This window comes from Castanea sativa, chromosome 3, assembly GCF_040712315.1.
Source record: "Castanea sativa cultivar Marrone di Chiusa Pesio chromosome 3, ASM4071231v1".
NCBI classification, from domain to species: domain Eukaryota; kingdom Viridiplantae; phylum Streptophyta; class Magnoliopsida; order Fagales; family Fagaceae; genus Castanea; species Castanea sativa.
In genome coordinates, this window is record NC_134015.1 from 44,277,053 (window position 1) to 44,295,021 (window position 17,969).

Below are 17,969 nucleotides of genomic sequence, written 5' to 3' on the forward strand. Positions count from 1 at the left end.
TTCTTAATTATGAATTACAATGTGCTCACTAAATCGTGCTACAAGGTCCAAATAAGCTCAAAAATTGCAAACTTAGATGGCTGTCTCAACCTCTAAGACTTGCAAAGTTTGAATCCTTTTGAATTCAAGTATTGTATTATAGTGGCTGTTTTTGGGATACCGGGAGATATTTTCCTGTTTTCTTTGAGTTTTACAGAGTTTTTTTGGATTACAACGTGCTCACTAAATCGTGCTACAAGGTCCAAATAAGCTCAAAATTTGCATCTCAACCTCTAAGACTTGCAAAATTTGAATCCTTTTGAATCCAAGTATTGTATTATAGTGGCTGTTTCTGGAATACCGGGAGATATTCCCCTGTTTTCTTTGAGTTTTACAGAGTTTTTTTTATTCTATTCTGATTTCACTATTGTTGAAAAATTGTCCTTTCACTGTTGCTGCTTTCTCCTTTTATAGCGTCGCCTTAGGGCTCTGGGGTATCGCTGGTTTCCTTTCTTTGCTCCCTTGGGTAACAGAGTCCACAGCGTGCCAGCAGCTTTGGTGGCTGGCCCATTCTTTGTTTCTCACAGTTTTCTTTTTTTAATGCCTTTTCTCCAAAAGTCCTTTGCTGACCTTCTATTTTAAGATGTCTGACCTTCAATTTCTCTTTCTCCAAGGCTTCTCTGTTTTCCTCAGCTTTTTGACATCCCTTCCTTCTTGTCATTTTTCCTAAGTGGACCGATTCTATTCCTGCCAGGTTGAAAGTTCCCCTAGCTACTTCCTTTCATAGTTCTTGTTCCTAGGTTCCCCGAGGTACCAGCTTCCTAGTTCGTGAGTTGTTGCTTTCCAAACTCTCTAGTTCTTTGCTGCATCAATGGGTGCTTGAGAAGGACATATCTGTCCTTCGTTTCTTGTGCTTTTTTGGTTCCCCTTTTGAGCTGTTTCAATCCCACTTTGGTTATGCTGCACGTCCCAAGGATCCCGGGCCCTTAATAGTCTCTGGGATCTCAACCTAGTTCTTTCTACTGGACTCTCTTTGGTCCTCTGATCTTGGCAAGCTAGGCCCTTTTCTTTCCTCCCTTTGTTTCATGGGCTCTAAAACCTACCCCTTCATGGATCTTGGGCTTCAAATCTTTTGGGCCTACCATCCTTTTCTTTTGTGAGCTCAACCTCTTTTCAATTTGACTTTCCATGGGGTTGGCCCAATGTGCTATTTCCACTATTTTAAAATCCGGACCGGACTAGCCGGTCTGATCGGTTCAACCGAGAAAACCGGGTTAGTTCGGTCTGGTTAAAAGCCCCAAAACCGATCAACAACGGTTAAAAACAGGAAAATCAATCAAAAACCGGGGTTGAACCAAAAATTTTGAAAAAAACTATTCGATACCTGGTTTGGTTTTTAAAACCACGGCTATTTCTTTGGGTCTTGTGTTATGATTTTTTGAACCTCAACAGGTGGGAAGAAAGGAAAATTAATAGTAGAGCCTAGGTGTTTTCTGCCTAGACTCATCAAAAAGTTTTTTTTCCCAAAAATTGAGAAAAAACTGAAGGGAGAAATTGGGCATCATTTTTGACGAAAATGCCCATGTGCAGTTGCACACTTCGCACATGGGCTTCATCCACATTGCTTTTCTTCACCTTTTTTTTTTTTCTTTCCTCCTGGACATTGCCTCTTCTTCTTCTTCTTCTTCTTCTTCTTCTTATCCTTCTTCTTCTTTTTTCTTTTGATTTACTGGGCAGACTTCGTCCTAATGCTCATATTTTTTTTCTTTTGCTTTCTTTTGTGTTTTTTTATTTTTTTTTAGATGTGATTTTTTACATGATTTTTATTTTTTGATAAATTTAGGTGATTAATTTTTTTTTTGTGGTTGTTTATCAGTTTTTTGGTTTTAATTGAGCATCATTTTTTAGCAAGAGTATATGCGTAAATATATACAAACTCACTTCTTCCCTCCACTTTTCCACTCTCAAGTAGGGCTGTCCACAGGTCTATCCAAGTCGGGTTAGTGCCTAACCTGGAAACGACTCGACGGAATCGGGTTTTGGAAAAACTCACTCGCTACCAACCGCTGGAGTAAACGGGTCGGACGGATTAGACTTCAATGGGTGGTGGACGGGTTAGTCAGCGTCAAAGATCTGAGAAAACGGCGAGGAAACTGCGAGAAAAGGTGAGAAAAACCCAGATCCGGCGGTAATCTCATCGGATTCGATGAGATTTTGCTAGATCTAGTCAAAATCTCGTCGGATCTACGTGAATTAGCGCCTGAATCAAGGTTTTTTCACCGAGATTTGGGTTTTTTATAGCCAGAATCTAGAATTTTCTTGCCGGAATCTGGGTTTTTTGCCAGATTATGGGTTTTTCATTGGTCGATTCAGGTTTTTCAAGTTTTTGGGGGAGAGAAACCGAAATCGACCTACCGGAGTCAGTTTCTGGTGGAGAAAATCCGTCGCCAAGGTAGGGTCGGCCGGTTTCGGATCGGTTCCGATCGGGTAGGTCGGGTCACCAAATATGTGTGGGCAGGCCTACTCCTAAGTCCCAACTAAACAAAAATGAGAGAAATTAAAATCTTTTTTATCCTCCCACCATTTTCTATCCTTCTATTTTTCCACTCCTCCAACCAAACGGCTTTAGGTTGTTTTTGGATAGCTTATTTCTTGCCAACTTAATGTATTATTCAGCTTATTTTTGCTACTATTTATAGACCCCACTACACTTTTTGGTACTATTCATGGATCCCATTGTATTAATTCTGCTAACTTTTACCTTTATATACAGTACTTTCAAGAAATTTTTTTTTTCAATTTCAGCAAAATAAGCGAATCTCAAACAAACCCTTAATGTTTTCTTGATAACTATATACAATAAGGGCTTTACAATATTTTCTTGATAACTATATACAATAAAGGCTTTGATGTTTTTATCCCAAGCATTAAATAGTTCTTAATCTCATGAATCACAAAGACATTTAATAGCCTTACTATCATATGTATTCATTGTTCAAAAGATATGGATTATTACAAAATTGTTAAGAGTCTTATAATTTAGTTATATTATATTTTCCTTTATAAAAAGAATTAGGATTCAAATCTTCATTCCCTATTGTTGTACTACTGAATTAAAAAAATAAAAAATAAAAAAAACTACCAAATTATAAGACCATTATTTTGAATGCTATTATATTTAAAAATAGGTCAAATTAAATATTAGAAGTAAAGAAAGAGAATTAATTAGAACAGGAGACGAAATTTTGAAGGGTGGAAATGAGCCTCCAAACTCCAAAGATGGCTATCACATCTAAATGAAAATTGAGTTGTGTGAATTTGATGCTATTAGAGTTCACTAAGCCAATAAGAGATATGTAAGATAATTCTCTCGTTCAAAAATGTCTGGCCCCTATAGCTCAGTGGTAGAGCGTCAGTCTTGTAAACTGAAGGTCTGTAGTTCGATCCTGCATGGGGGCAATTTATTTTTCTTATGTTTTTGGGGGTCCTTGAAAGAGTAAGGGGCAACGCCCATGTGTGCCTGTAACTGTAAGGTTATATAAAATAAAAGTCCATATAAAAACTGCTCCATTGCTGATAAAATAAAATAAATTAAAAAACCTGCTCTTTTGCTTCTTCTTTTTTGAGAATTTTCAATCTATGATGTCCGCTCTTAATAATAGCTCTCTATTGCTAACTTTGAAATCATATCACATACACATCGTGGAAGGCAGGCCCTGGGCTGAAATATATATATATATATATATAATACTTTTATAATTATTTCATTTTGTCTACGCTAAAAAATTTGAACACCCTAAATTTCATTTAACCCAAAATTTAAACTTGATCCCTTATACAAAGACAAAAGGCCCAACAACAACAAATTAACTTTGTTGCTCTAAAATCTGGAAAGAAAAAAGAAAAAAAGAACAGAAAAAAGCCCATGGGAGCCCAATAACAATCTTTGAAAAACAAACAAAGAAAAGCCCATTTGGCACATGTCGCACAACATAATCTCTCTCTCACTAACGAGTAACGATGCTTTGAAGAAGTTCCTCAAGTATAAGCTCTTTCACCATGACTCTTCCAATAATTGTGAGTGAGTTTTGCTTTGCTTTGCTCTACTCTCAATATAGTTTGATTTTTGTCGAAAATAACATAGGCACACTCACCCACATTCCCAATTTTTGAAAGTGTCGTTTATATATATATAATCTGCTCTGCTGCTAGATGATGGATATCGCCTCAAATACCTTGGTCATGATTTTCTTGCTATCAATACTACAATGCTTAAACGTGGAGTGTTTGCTTATATTGGCTGTAAAATTGGCATTGGAAAAGAATCCGGTATCTTTTTCTTACCTTGCTATGCTATGCAAAACCTCTTCTTCAACTATTTATTATTGTTATTCTTATTCAAATGTTAGCACTTACCAGTGATTGAGTGTTTAATTCATATTCTTTTCTTTAAGATGTCTTCGAGGTTTTAAGAAAAGATGGTACACTCCTAGCCATGAAACTGCGCAGACTTGGAAGAGTTTCTTTTAGAGCTGTCAAATTGATGCAGGACAACCTAAGCTTCCCACCTAGATTAGTCCTACAGAATAACCTTAGGCTTCCCACCTAAGGTGTTTGGAATCACCACCAAACAAATACTATGCAATCTCTGCAAATAACCTCAATAATAATAATAATAATAATAATAGTCTATCCATATAAAAGAAATCATCTAGAGCTTTATATGCAGCTTCTAGGAATCACAAAGATAAGGATAAATTCTCTTAAACAAATCCTAAACAATTTCAAATACTAATTTGATAATCCTAAACAATTTCAAATACTAATCTGATAATCCTAAACAAACTCAAATACCAATCCAAACTAAACAAATAATTACGTTACAATATGAAATTATCCACTAAAAATCTAAAATGAAATATTGAAATAATTTTTGGTTATGCTCCTGCATTATACTCCCTTGGTTTAAGAAAACTCGACCTCAAGTTTTGTAATGATGAAATATTAAGACTTTGGTGCTTAATACTTCCTTTAGATCAGAAATCACCCGAGGAAGCACTGAGAGTAGAATAACCTTCAATTCTATGACACCATAGAACTCCTTTGGAAACACAAAATCAATGTGTTGAACATGCACAATTTTATCTTGAACCATAGTATCAACCTTTTGGACTTCAACAACTTGTAGATGTTCATCAACCTCATGGATCACGAAGGGCTCAATACCACTTTCATCAGAATCAACCTCCACATCAAGTGCACCCTCTAAATCTTCGCTCACTTGTTGAAATTTCTCTTCTTGTGTAGACTCTATAATAGGTTCTTCTTGTTGTATGAATGTTGAAACATCATCTATTGGCACTTGTACCCCTATTTCAACATTAGTCATTGGTGGAACCTAAGCATTCTTTTTTTAAGTAGAAGAGTCTAGCAAAACCATTATTTTTCTTAAGTCTTGAGATATGGCAGTGAGTTCTTGACGGAAGGATGAGGTGTTTTTTTTGCTTAGTACTATCTTTGTGGTGTAGAAAATTCCCATGAGAGCATTGAGGTTGATAATTCTCTTGATAGCATTGGGGAACAAATTTCTCTCTAAGTATTTGTTTCATTTCATTCCAATCAGTTATGGCAGGCTTGCTCCTTCATTTGAGATTATTCTCAATACTACGCCAAAAGTCTCTAGTTCTACTTCTCAATTTCAACTTGGCAAACCTAACCTTATTAACATTAGGCAAACATATTCGATCAAAAAATTATTCCATCTCATTTAACCAATTAATGAAGGTCCATGGATCTGGACGTCCATCAAATATTGGTGCTTCTAAGACTACCATGATTCATTGGAATGGACTTTCAACAATCTGAAATGAACATGGGCTTGGTAATCTGGGCTCTGGCTAGTGCTTTGTACGAATCATTATGTAGGGCTTAATAAGCGTGGCTTGTAATTGAACTCTAGTGTCTGCTAGAACTTTTTTGTCTTTGACTTTTTTTTTATGAAATAAATAAAGAAAGACTACAATATAAAACTAAAATTTGCTAGTGTCAAACAATAACACGTCAAACTGAAACATTTAAAACTGAAACTAAAGAAACTAGAAACAAAGGAAAACTACAAGAGAAGAAGTAGTGGAGCAAAGCGCAAAATATCGCTGGAGTCAACATCAAAGAGGTGGCATGGGCTATTCGGCGATGACTGTCAACGACAGTCGAAGGTGGAGATTGGAGCTGGTGAGTTAGATCTCGGAACCTGTGAAGTGGCATGGTGGGAGCGATAATGACGGCGTGCCGGCAGCAGTTGTTGGTGATGATTTTGGCGGCGGGTTGTGCGGTGGTATCATTCTGTTGGTGGGATCAGTGGCTTGGGGTTGGCTTTCAACTCTCTTGTTCTTAATCTAGTGGTTTGAAGTTGTGGATCTGATTTTTTTTTTTTTTTTTTTTTTCTAGTGGTGGTCCTAAAGTTAGCCACGAATGGGGGTTACAGGCTTGGAAGGAGTAGTGGGTTTCTCTGTTGGTTTTGGGATGAAGATTCGTGTGGCCAAAGGAGGTATATGGTATGGATTGGTTCAAGTTCTAGTTTGCAGATCTTGTGAGGTAAGAAATTGGGTTGCTTTGGTTTGCAAATCTCATGGGGTAAGTATTTGAGTACTAGCATGTTTGGTGGTTGATTTGTTTGCTAATGGTGAGTGTGGTTGTGGATTGTTAGTCGTGATTTTGGGTTGCTGAAAGGAGAGATCGGGTTAGGCTCTGATACCAAGTTGATGCAGGACAACATAGGCTTCCCACCTAGATTAGTCCTACCGTATAACCTTAGGCTTCCCACCTAAGGTGTTTGGAATCACCACCAAACAAATACTATGCAATCTCTGCAAATAATCTCAATAATAATAATAATAATAATAATAATAATAATAATAATAATAATAATAATAATAGTCTATCCATACAAAAGAAATCATCTGGAGCTTTATATGCAGCTTCTAGGAATCACAAAGATAAGGACAAACTCTCCTAAACAAATCCTAAACAATTTCAAATATTAATCTGATAATCCTAAACAATTTCAAATACTAATCCGATAATCCTAAACAAAGGATAATGATGAGCTAATCCTAACCAAACTCAAATACCAATCCAAACTAAACAAATAACTACGTTACAATCTAAAATTATCCACTAAAAATCTAAAATGAAATATTGAAATATCTTTTGGTTATGCTCTTGCATTACAAATCTAATTGGCTTTCTTTGTCCTGCTTCTCTGCAAAAAGTGAATTTGATTATATGAAGGTTCTTTTTCACTACCCTTCTCAATTGGATTGATTCTCATTTCTCTTCTTGTTTCTTCATGTTGGTTTCACTTTCACCCTTGTGTTTTGCTCTAATCCGCTTTTGGAAATATACGGTTTTCTTGTTCCACATGTCGTTGGCTATTCTAGATTTCTAGGCATTTTGTCGTTATGTCACTAGTCCAAGGTTACCCTCAGTAAGTGTTTCTTTTAATTCATTTTACTTTGCAACTCATATCTCAATTCAATAATACATGCTTTTGTTTTGCTTACAAAGATGTTTACCTCCTTCTTCCATGTGATAGGAATTTTTGACAAGTTTTGGTTGAAAATTTGGTCACACGGCATATGTTAACAATGATTAACTGAAAAATCTATTACTAGTAAGTATGAACCTTATCCACTGTTCTCAAATGTCCAAAGTACCATTACATCAATTTGTTTCTTATTGAGTAAAGAACATCAAATTTAAATTAATGTTGCGATGCATTCCTCTTTGTCCTTCATGTCTTTTTGTGGTTCCCGAACCTCCCTCTCTCTCTTCTTTCTTTTGGTTTCTTGTTTTTGTCTAGATGTTTTGGAATTTTTTTTTCCTAACAATAAAAAAAAAAATTGTATCACTGCACTGAGCAATGGAAGATTGCATCTTATCAGTTATTTCTACCTAATGCAGTGCACATGTTAAGCATTTGCCAAATCTTGAGATGGTTTTGAAAGGATCATTGGTCTTCTTGTTGGTTTAGCATGAAAGGGTCTCATTCATTGTGACTTTAATGAATTCAATATTATGGTATGCAACCAAGCCACTCTACAGTGTCATTTATTTACATCTTAAGAGCTGCATAATCAGGAACCTAAGTAACAAGTGGCTATCCATCTTCTTGTACTATTTCTATTAACGTGTATAATGTTGTGGGCTTTAGGCAAAGCTGGTTGTTTTCCTAATTGACTTGAAACACAATCAAAATTTTTTGTAGACACTGAAACAAATCTCTAAAAGCCAATTCTTGAACTTGAGAGGAAGATGCGTGACCAAGTCGGGCATGTCAAAGTGCAAGGAAAAAATAGGAGAAACAACAGCAGCTGTAGCAACAAAAAAAGGAGCAATAAGTGGAAGACGAAGGTTATCCACAGGAAACATATGTCCAACTCTAGGACCGGTCCCAAGCTCCTGTCCTGTCCTCAGATCCTACACAATACACCTAGAATAATCAAAGATAATGCGATAACCCAGCTCAACTAATTTTCCCACAGAAAATAAATTGTAAGAAAGGTCAAGAACATTAAAGACTCCAGGAACCGAAAGGTTGGAGGTCAAAACGAAACCTATATTATGACCAAATATTGTGGAACCATTTGCTATGTGAGTATTAAGAGGCTGTGGTGCAGGTTAAAGTTCAGGAAATAAGGACAAGTGAGGTGTCATGTGATTGCAACAAGCAGAATTCATAAGCCAAGAGGAATAAGACATACTAGATAAAGTTGAGAGATAAGAGGAATAAGATTCATTACCAACCATATGAATGAAATTAGCAATGATGTTTTTAAGGTCATCCGTGGACATGGTGAAAGTGCGTCCTGAAGACTTAGACTGTGTAGAGATGGGAGTCATTGGTTGAATACTCTTAGTGTTAGCAACAGTAGCAGCAAAAATTGAAACAGCTGATTTGTTGCAATGATAGCAAGTCTCAATATTATGGCCAAAACGTTTGCTGGATTGTAGGTGATGATTATTGAAACAAGAAAAAGACATGTCCTTATTCTTCATTTAGAAGAAAAATATGCAAAAATGGGCTGGAAAAATGAAATCTAAACGAAAAACTGGGTAAGGAGCACCAAGACTGCAAAAGTCAACGGTCAACCTTAGTCAAAGTCAACTTTGTTAGTCAATGGTCAACGCTATCAGTCAACGGTCAATAGAGGCAGGTCAACAGATGACGTTAGTAGGCTGACTGGTGGATGACGTCATCAGATGACAGGACGCTGACGTCAGCTAGGGCTGATGTGGCAGAGCTGTCAGCGCGTTTGGTGCGTGGATGATTTTGCCAAAACTTTGACCAGCGCGTGGCGGTGCGTGGAGCCTCTGATGACGGCCAGGTTTCCACCAAGTAGTAGATCGACGGAGGACAATCTCAGTGGTACCTGCAAAAACTCAATCGGGGCAAGGATCACAGTAGCAACAATATGGCAGTGGTCTTGAGACTTTGAATGGCGGTGGCTGTAAGTCCAGAACCAAAGATGATGACTGAGATGCATCAGAGGTTTAGTGGCGAATGGCTATAGTAGCAGTGTTACAACGGAAGCAATTGTGAGTTTGGAATAACACCAATGAGAGACAAGATTGCAAAGAAAAAAAGTTTTTGTATTGGCTCTAATACTAGGTTAGAAATACTAAATGATTGTATTGTATTTTTAGTGAAAGAATATACATGAGTGCCTTTATATAAAAGACATATGAGTGTGGTACAAGTAAGAGTGTAGTAAAAGAATGTGTACTATACAAGTAATCTAGTTGGGCGTAAAGCCCACAAGACTATACACGTTAACAATTACACAACATAAATTATATATGTCATGGTTATTAACGCTTTACTTAGATTGACAAGATATCCAAAAAAAAATCAGCTGAATCACTCATCTTACTGATGAAGCAGTAATTATTTTGCGATATTTTTGCTCTGCAGATTGATGATGATGAGAAGGTCACCATGATTGATTTTCCACAAATGGTATCTATAGACCATCCTAATGCTGAAATGTAGGAAAACTGCCTCTTCTAATGCCGAGTCATTTATCATTGAATTAATTTATTTTCTAATCACTGATCTTCTACGAATGATATTTGTGGACCATTGTAATTGCTATATTTGATATCCATGATTTTTGTTGGATATATTACTCTCATCTCTTAATAATTTCACATTTTTTAGGTACTTTAATTGTGATGTTGAATGCATCCTTAATTTTTTCCACAAGAGGTCAGTCAGTGTTTTGGTCCCTTTCTTGAGTGCATTGGTCCAATTTAAAGGATTGCGGATCACTTCTAATTCCTTCTTCTTCTTCTTTTTTTTGGCAAAAAACCTATTTTCGTCCCTACATTTTTACGCGATTCCCATTTTGGTCCCTAACTTTTATTTTCACTGCTTTTAGTCTCTATTCTGAAAAACACATCTCGTTTTTGTCCCTACCATTACATCAGAGATGGAAAATGCACACGTGGCAAACGGAGTGCACTGTTGGCACACTGAAAGCTGACATGGCCATTAAAATAATAATAAAAAATGTTATTTGGCATTAAAAAATGCCACGTCAGCATTTAAATTTAATAAATTAATTTATTAATTTTAACTAAATTTAAAAAAATTAAAAACAAAATTAAAAAAATAAAAATCATATCAATTGAGATCTAAGTATGTCTTGAACAAGAAGAACAAGAACACAATCCCAGATCTAAGAACACAACCCTAGAAATTTAAAAAAAAAAAAAAAAAAAATCAACACTCGCATTTCAGCATTGAGAAAATGACAAAATCGAAGAAATTGAAGAGAGACTGCAAAACCTGGTCGTTTTTTGGATCCAGATAAGGGTTTGTGAGTGGCGAACCATTGAGAATCGAGCTTCTCGACAGCTCTGATTTTGAAGATGATTTGGTCGAGCAAGAGTGACGAGGTGTTGTCGGGGTTGGAGATTTGGATTGTGATGATCAGAGGATTGTCGGGGTGGTACACGTCCTTGTCCGATTAGATTTTGAGAGTGGGAACTCGTTGACGGATCTCGGATACAGCGGCGGCAGTGGTCTTCGGTGAATTGGAAGAAGCTCCTCCGTCGCTTTCGTCGAAGAAGAGAAAGCGAGGTGGCAGCATTGTAATGCGACGTCATGTTTGGTGTGTGGTAAAAGCACTGAGCTAGATACATAAGGACAAAAATGGCTTTTTCGGCTTTTTTTTTTTTTTTTTTGAGAACTTCTAATTCCTTCTGGTTCCATCCTATCTAAAAGGCAAAAGAAATTTAATTGCTGATGAAATAAAGAGTTTATTAGTAGCCAATGCACTTTGGCTCAAATGGCATATTTTATATATGCAAACAGGCTTTCATAGAAATTAATTTCTTATTTTTTTCCTATGCATGAACATTCTCTTTCTTTGTCTTGTAGGTTTGACTCAAGGAAGTTAATACAGTACTGTATCGACCGGTACGACCGGTTTTTTTCGTACCGGGGAACTGACCAGTACCAAAACCCCTCTTGATTCGTACCGCTCTAAGTATCGGCCCATACCGAACTATTTCGGCCTTACCGGCGAAAATTGGATGTTTCGGCCGGTAAATCTAAACCGGGCCAGTACCAAAAAAAAAAAAAAAAAAACCCAAAAATCATCAATTTTTGTCATCACAACCACTCACCACCACGTCGTCAGCCACTTCCATTTTGTTAATCTCAGTCTCTCCACTTGCTTCAGCTTCTTCTTCCTCGCCTCTTTACTTCTTTGTTCTCTGTTTTCTGTTTTCTGCTTCTCTGTTCTTTGGTTTTTCTAGTTATGAACGCCTATTGGACAATGTTGAGAGAGAGAGAGAGAGAGAGAGAGAGAGATATATATATATATATATATATATATAAATCTGTTTTTGATCCGTTCTCAATGTCGTATATTCTTTAATCTTCACGCAGCAAAAAGTGAGATGTAGAGCATCCGTTTAGATCTGACCTGTGCAGGGGAAATAGCAGATAATGTGAGAAGAGGAGTAGAAGACGAAATGTAGGGGAAAAGAGAGTGGAGGTAGGTGGGGGGTGTTGGAAATTAAATGAGAATGAACATAAAGAGTGGAGGAGAGAGTCTAACGTGTTGTTTTTTTCTAGTAAATAGAGCTTTATGTTTCAACTTTCTATTAGATGGTCAAATTCAAATGGTAGTTTTTATTTTTATTTCCTTCCACTGTTAGGCTAATAAAAAACTATATATACTTATATAATATGGATTTTTTTATGAAATATACCGTATAGATTAAAAAAAGAAAAGAAAAGGGATTTGGCTATTTTTTTTTTAAAGACTTAACCCTTTTATTAGATATATAATATTTATATATAATGTGGTAATTTCGAAACGGTACACTGGTATTGACCGGTACTTAAAATATATCGTACCAATGGTCAAACCGGTACAGCCTCCGGTACAGTATTGACTTTCTTAATTTGACCTGTCTTTTAATGAAAGCCCAGATGATATTGATGGTGACATGAACGAAAATGGAAGACCTTGCTTTTCTTCAATTGCAAAAGGTGTTGTTCCAGGTGTTTTGGGAATTTTCACTTGCATGGAGAGAGAGAGAGAGAGAGAGAGAGAGAGAGCTATATGGCTAAGTGGATGGTTAGTCATAGAATATTTTCTGCATTATGTGTGGCACTTCTATTTGTTTAGTTACAGCTAGCCCTTTACTTATTACATTTGATACTTCCTGTATTCTCAAGGCTAGTACTAGACACCTTATACCTTGCCCTTTTTTTCCTCTAGAAGAACATCATATGGGTACGATCGATTGTAAAAATATAGTAAGGGTTTATGATGTGGATTTTGACTTTAATGTGTTAATAATGTCATCATTGTTAATGCATTATATAGAAGGCATATTCGATCTATACTTGCAATGAAATATTTTAGCAAATTAACCAAAATATTATTTAAAAATATTACCAAAATTTAAAATTGTGTCTGTGGTTGGATAGATTTATTGCATGTATATCCCATTTTTGATTTGTTGTACCGTGCATTTTAAAAAATAAGTATTTGGCCATAGTCTGCACCATGTCTCCAATGTTGTAACTCTTACCCTGATTTTACCTGTACAATAATTTTCTTTTTATGGTTGGATTGAATGAATCCTTGCAGTATAAGTTTTAATTGATTTGTTTAATAAATCAAAATTATGCATTAAGCCATCAACTTGGAATGGACCCTTCCAATTCCAAAATTGCACTGGATTGTATCACCAATTAGGTTAATCTTGAGGAATCACTTTTGCTTTTGTTTTCCATTTTTGTCCAGCTTTTACTATTGATGTTGACTTGGTTAACTTGTTTCGATCTCAGGCTCTTTTTCTTTTTAGCTGTCATTGTCTTTGATAATCCTCTGGTTAAATCCTCTAAATTATGTGTTTCCTTCCTTAGTGAGTGAGATATTGAAGATGATCTATATAGATCATGTAGACATATATCTTGGAGGCAAGATCAATGTGAATAGTTCCTAGGGTGGTGCTTTTAAACTCTTATCTTTTCATGTCCTGTAATTTTCTTTGGCTGGGTTCCTGATCTCAGTAGTTGTTGAAAATAGATGTATGATGCCTCGAATCATAAATTCCATTTCATAGAGAAGTTAAAGGGGAATTAGTCTTGTTAGTGCAGAGGTGCATATATCCCATTGTGATGTGTATATGGGGCTGGTCCCTGTTAAAGCACCATCCAGTCAATGCTGCTGATTATCTTGACCTCATGTGTCCTAAAACAGAAGGAAAAAATAACATTATTTATTGGCTTTTAGAGGATCGAGATCTATAGATATTTTCCATTTGATGCGTTCTTTCGTTTATGAGAAAATTTGAATTACCATAAATATCGTAATTTGCATAAATTAGCTGAACCGCAATTAGGACCAACTCAAGTTCAAGGGATCTCTCAAATTTACTTGCGCTCAACTGGCACAACCTCCTCCCATGGTTATGGGATGGAGGGTCAGATCGTGGGTTCAAGACCTATTGCATGCACTTGTAACTTACCTTAAGATTGAATTTTGAAGTTAATCAAAACTAATTAGGTTTATTTTGTGAGAGAGAGAGAGAGAAAGAACGTTATTTATTGATTTTCCAATCAAGAAAATAAAATTTAAAATCAAAATTTATTTATTATGGTAAATAAACAGGATATCATAAACTAATCAACATTGTCACCAATTGCAATAGGACAAAGCCTATTATGATATCAATTTAAACCTTGTTATAAACATCTTCTTAAAAAAAATGATAACATGTTTATTCATTTTTAGTCATGTATACACAGTTACTATAGCATAGAGAAGCGCATCCTAGGCATTTTCATATCATAAAACCCTTAGCGCTATTTCATAAAATAAAAAAAATCCTTTCTGTCAAAAAAAAAAAAAAAAAAAAAAAACCTTTCTGTCTAGCCCTTACGCTTACTTACACCTCACTCTATACTTGATAATTCCTTCAGTCTCAGTGTCATTTTGTCAGATATTTTATGTTGCAATAGAGGCTTTAATACTATATTAGTTGCATTAACTTTTATACATATATATATATATATATATATATATATATATATATATATATAAAATACTAAATTAGTTGCATTAACTTATAATTTTTAGCTATAATAAAGGCTTTAATACTAAATTGCATTAAGAAAATCTTTTGCATTAACTTAAATTGAAGACATTGTTGTAATGACTTGATACTAATTATTTTGTAGTCTATTACAATAGAAATTTTAAAGTGACAGCTTATTGCAACAAATATATTATTGCAATAACCAAATATTAATTATTTTACAATTTATTGCAATGACAAACATGTACCTACAACGAATATATTATTACAATAATTTAATACCAATTGTTTTACATTCTATTTTAATGAAAAATATGAAACAATCAACTATTATAATAAAGATCATTGTAATAACTTGACCTAAATTATTTTTGTCGATTATTTGCAATCTATTGCAATAAAATTTGTGAAATAATAACTTATTGCAACAAGATATTGCCCTAATAGAATTCTATTCAACTTAGAAATGACACCATTATTTTTATTTTTATCCAATATCTATGAGACCAATTCCATTACAATCATGTGTCTTAGAATTCATAAGAACTACTCCTAGCATCCAAATTCACAGAAGATGATTTAATCCAACTTTTTCATGTTGTAAAAACAAATTCGGTCATAGTGGCAACTTTAACACATTTTCTCATAAAATTATAAAATGATTGAAAATGATTTTATTATTATATGGGGATTTTTATACACTCATTAGACATGTCACAAAACACTTATAAATGGTCATTTCATCATTTATTGACCGTTTATTGTACTAAACAAGAGATTTCTATCTCGAACATGAATGAAATATTTGTAGTTTGTGGAAGGCTGCAACGCAAAACCAACAAAATACAAATTTACATCTCTATTGTGTTAAGTTAATCTACACAGTCACATATTTACAACTTTAAGAGCTTAATAACCGTTTTTCATAAGCAAATATCAAGTTGCCACTTTGTACGATTTGCTTGAATCCAAGTGATTCATTTGTGGCTTTTGATTAAAAAAAAAAAAAAAGTTGATTTGCCTTGCAAGAGATATCCATATGATATTTTTGGGATAGAATTTTTAGCACTTGATGGTCAACTTCAAAATTACATTTTTGATATGTGCAACAATGACTCATTTTTATAGCTTGAAGGAATTTGTGTTCTTGCTCAAAAGTTAATGGAGACAAAAGCATGACATATATTCATTAGTTTATTTGCTTGTGTAGTTAGTTTTAACTCTTTCAGTCACGACTACAACATTAGAAATAAGTTTTTTAGCAATGAAATATATAAATAATAAACTATACAATCAAATGGGAGATCAGTGGATGAATGATTGCTTGGTTGTTGTTGAGACTTGTTTTTGAAAAGCCTATCAATAGGAAGAAGCCCAACAAGAAGAGAGTTAGTGGATTGATAGGAAGAAACCATAAATGGCAGGAATAATGGATCATGGGCCCATAAAATGAATAAATGGGTCTTGAAAAAAGAAAATGGGACTAGAGGAGCCAAAAAGAGGAAGTAGAAAACCTATGGGCATTATGTAATAAAGAAAAGCAAGAATGGGCCACAGTAGGCCCGAAGTAATGAAGTAGGAAAGAAAGGGGTTGATGGAAAGCCTATGAGCTCCAAGGATGAAGGATAAAGCAATTGGGCCAAGGAAGCCTAAAAGAGTTAGCAAAGTGCCTATGGGAATGCAATATTAGGAAATGGGCCGAGGATGCCTAAGGAAAGCAAATGGGCCAATAATGCCCAAGGAGAAAGAAATGGGGTAAAAAAGTCCATAAGCAATGTAACGGATTGGGAAAACCCAAAGTAGCATGAATGACCATACGGAGTCATTGAAAGAAGGTTGGGCAGAAGGCCCAAAAAGGCCCAGAAAACACGGGTCCAATAACACCATGACAAGAATAGCAGAATGGTGTGGCAGGAATGGCAACGAGACTACGGGTGGAGCAAGGAATAGACTAAAAGGAGAAAAACTCAAGCAAGGCCCAACCCTTGGAAAGAAACAGACCAATAATGAATGAAAGACTAGAAGATGGTTCACATCATAAGAGGTTAAGGGTGGGCAGCAGAACGCATAGACGAGCCCTAGACCACGGCAAACGCATGAGTAGCAAACAGGTTTTGGACTTACATTCCTGTGGAACACGTGCAAGACCTAGGCACTATCAGTCTGCACCTAGCCAATATAGGAGTGATGGGTCATGAGTCAGAGATAAGAGAGAGTATGGTCTAGCGGTGGGAAGAAGGCATGCCACAAGAGATAAGAAGAAAGAATACCCATACCGTGGCAGATGAGAAGGCCACAGTAAACAAATAAACAAAACAAGCCTCTTTGTCTGGTAATGGGAAGTGGCACAGGTAGCATAGATAAGTGGTGGTGGCTGAGGCACTGACAAACTAGTGATAGTTGGCAAGGACACCTAGACTAAACAAATGTTGTTAATGGGTAAAATGGTAAAAAAAAACAGTCGCGGCAAGCAGTATATAAAGGGCCTTTGCTGTGCACAGTGAGAAGGGGAAAAACAGTAGCAATCACCACAAGAGTGATCACCATCACGTCGCACAAGAAAGCACTAAAGAAAAGAAAGAAAACAAAAGAAAAAATTGAAATTGTAAAACAAGGGAAAGAAATAGAGAGTTAGAAAAAGAGCGAGAGAGAATAGAATGGTAGGCATACACCAATAGGTTTTCTCCTTCTCTCCCTCTTAAAGCCTACCTTCTGCTAAAAAATCCTTTTGGGCAGAAGCCATTCAAGTCTGCTCCCTCAAAGTGTGTAATTTCTGCGGCAGGATCCTCCTGCAAGGTTACCCACATTGAGGAAATGGTTCCCTCCTTGGCCATATCCTCGTGACTAAACTGAATATGGCAAGCTAGTTATATTCTTCTTTAACATTATTGATTATTGCTATTGTTTCTCCTTCAGACTTTATTATTTATAACTTGTCATTCTCTTTTATTTTAACCAAAGATTGCTTACTTAGTTTGCCTAACAATAATGTATCTCGCTTATTATTGTTTTGTTATACCCATTCTACTGCAACTTTCTTCTATAGCAACTTCGCCTGCCGTGGGCATGTGACAAAAGTTTTGCCAAACGGAGGCATAGTTTGTGCACAAATTGGACCAAAGTGAGTTGCAGCTGGGCCGGTCCCGACTTTCTTATCTAGAATACTTGGGTCTAGTACTGCAGGAGGTAGTTCATCCCAAAATCATAAAAGGTCTACCACATTTAAATTGGCGACTTCACTGGGGAGTTGGGAGATAGATTGGGACAAAAGACAGAAGTCCCCACAAACAAATGCCTCCAAAATCTAGGATGACGCGAAACATGAGTACTGTGTCCTCACATACAGAGTCTAGGCCAACAACATC

General features: G+C 35.8%; 1 non-coding gene across 1 annotated transcript; it reads left to right on the forward strand.

Annotated features, from left to right (window-relative positions):
• Positions 1-3,366: 3,366 nt before the first annotated feature.
• TRNAT-UGU (transfer RNA threonine (anticodon UGU)) lies at positions 3,367-3,438 on the forward strand. Its single transcript has one exon. It is a non-coding gene; the product is annotated as a tRNA-Thr (tRNA).
• The last annotated feature ends 14,531 nt before the right edge of the window (positions 3,439-17,969 follow it).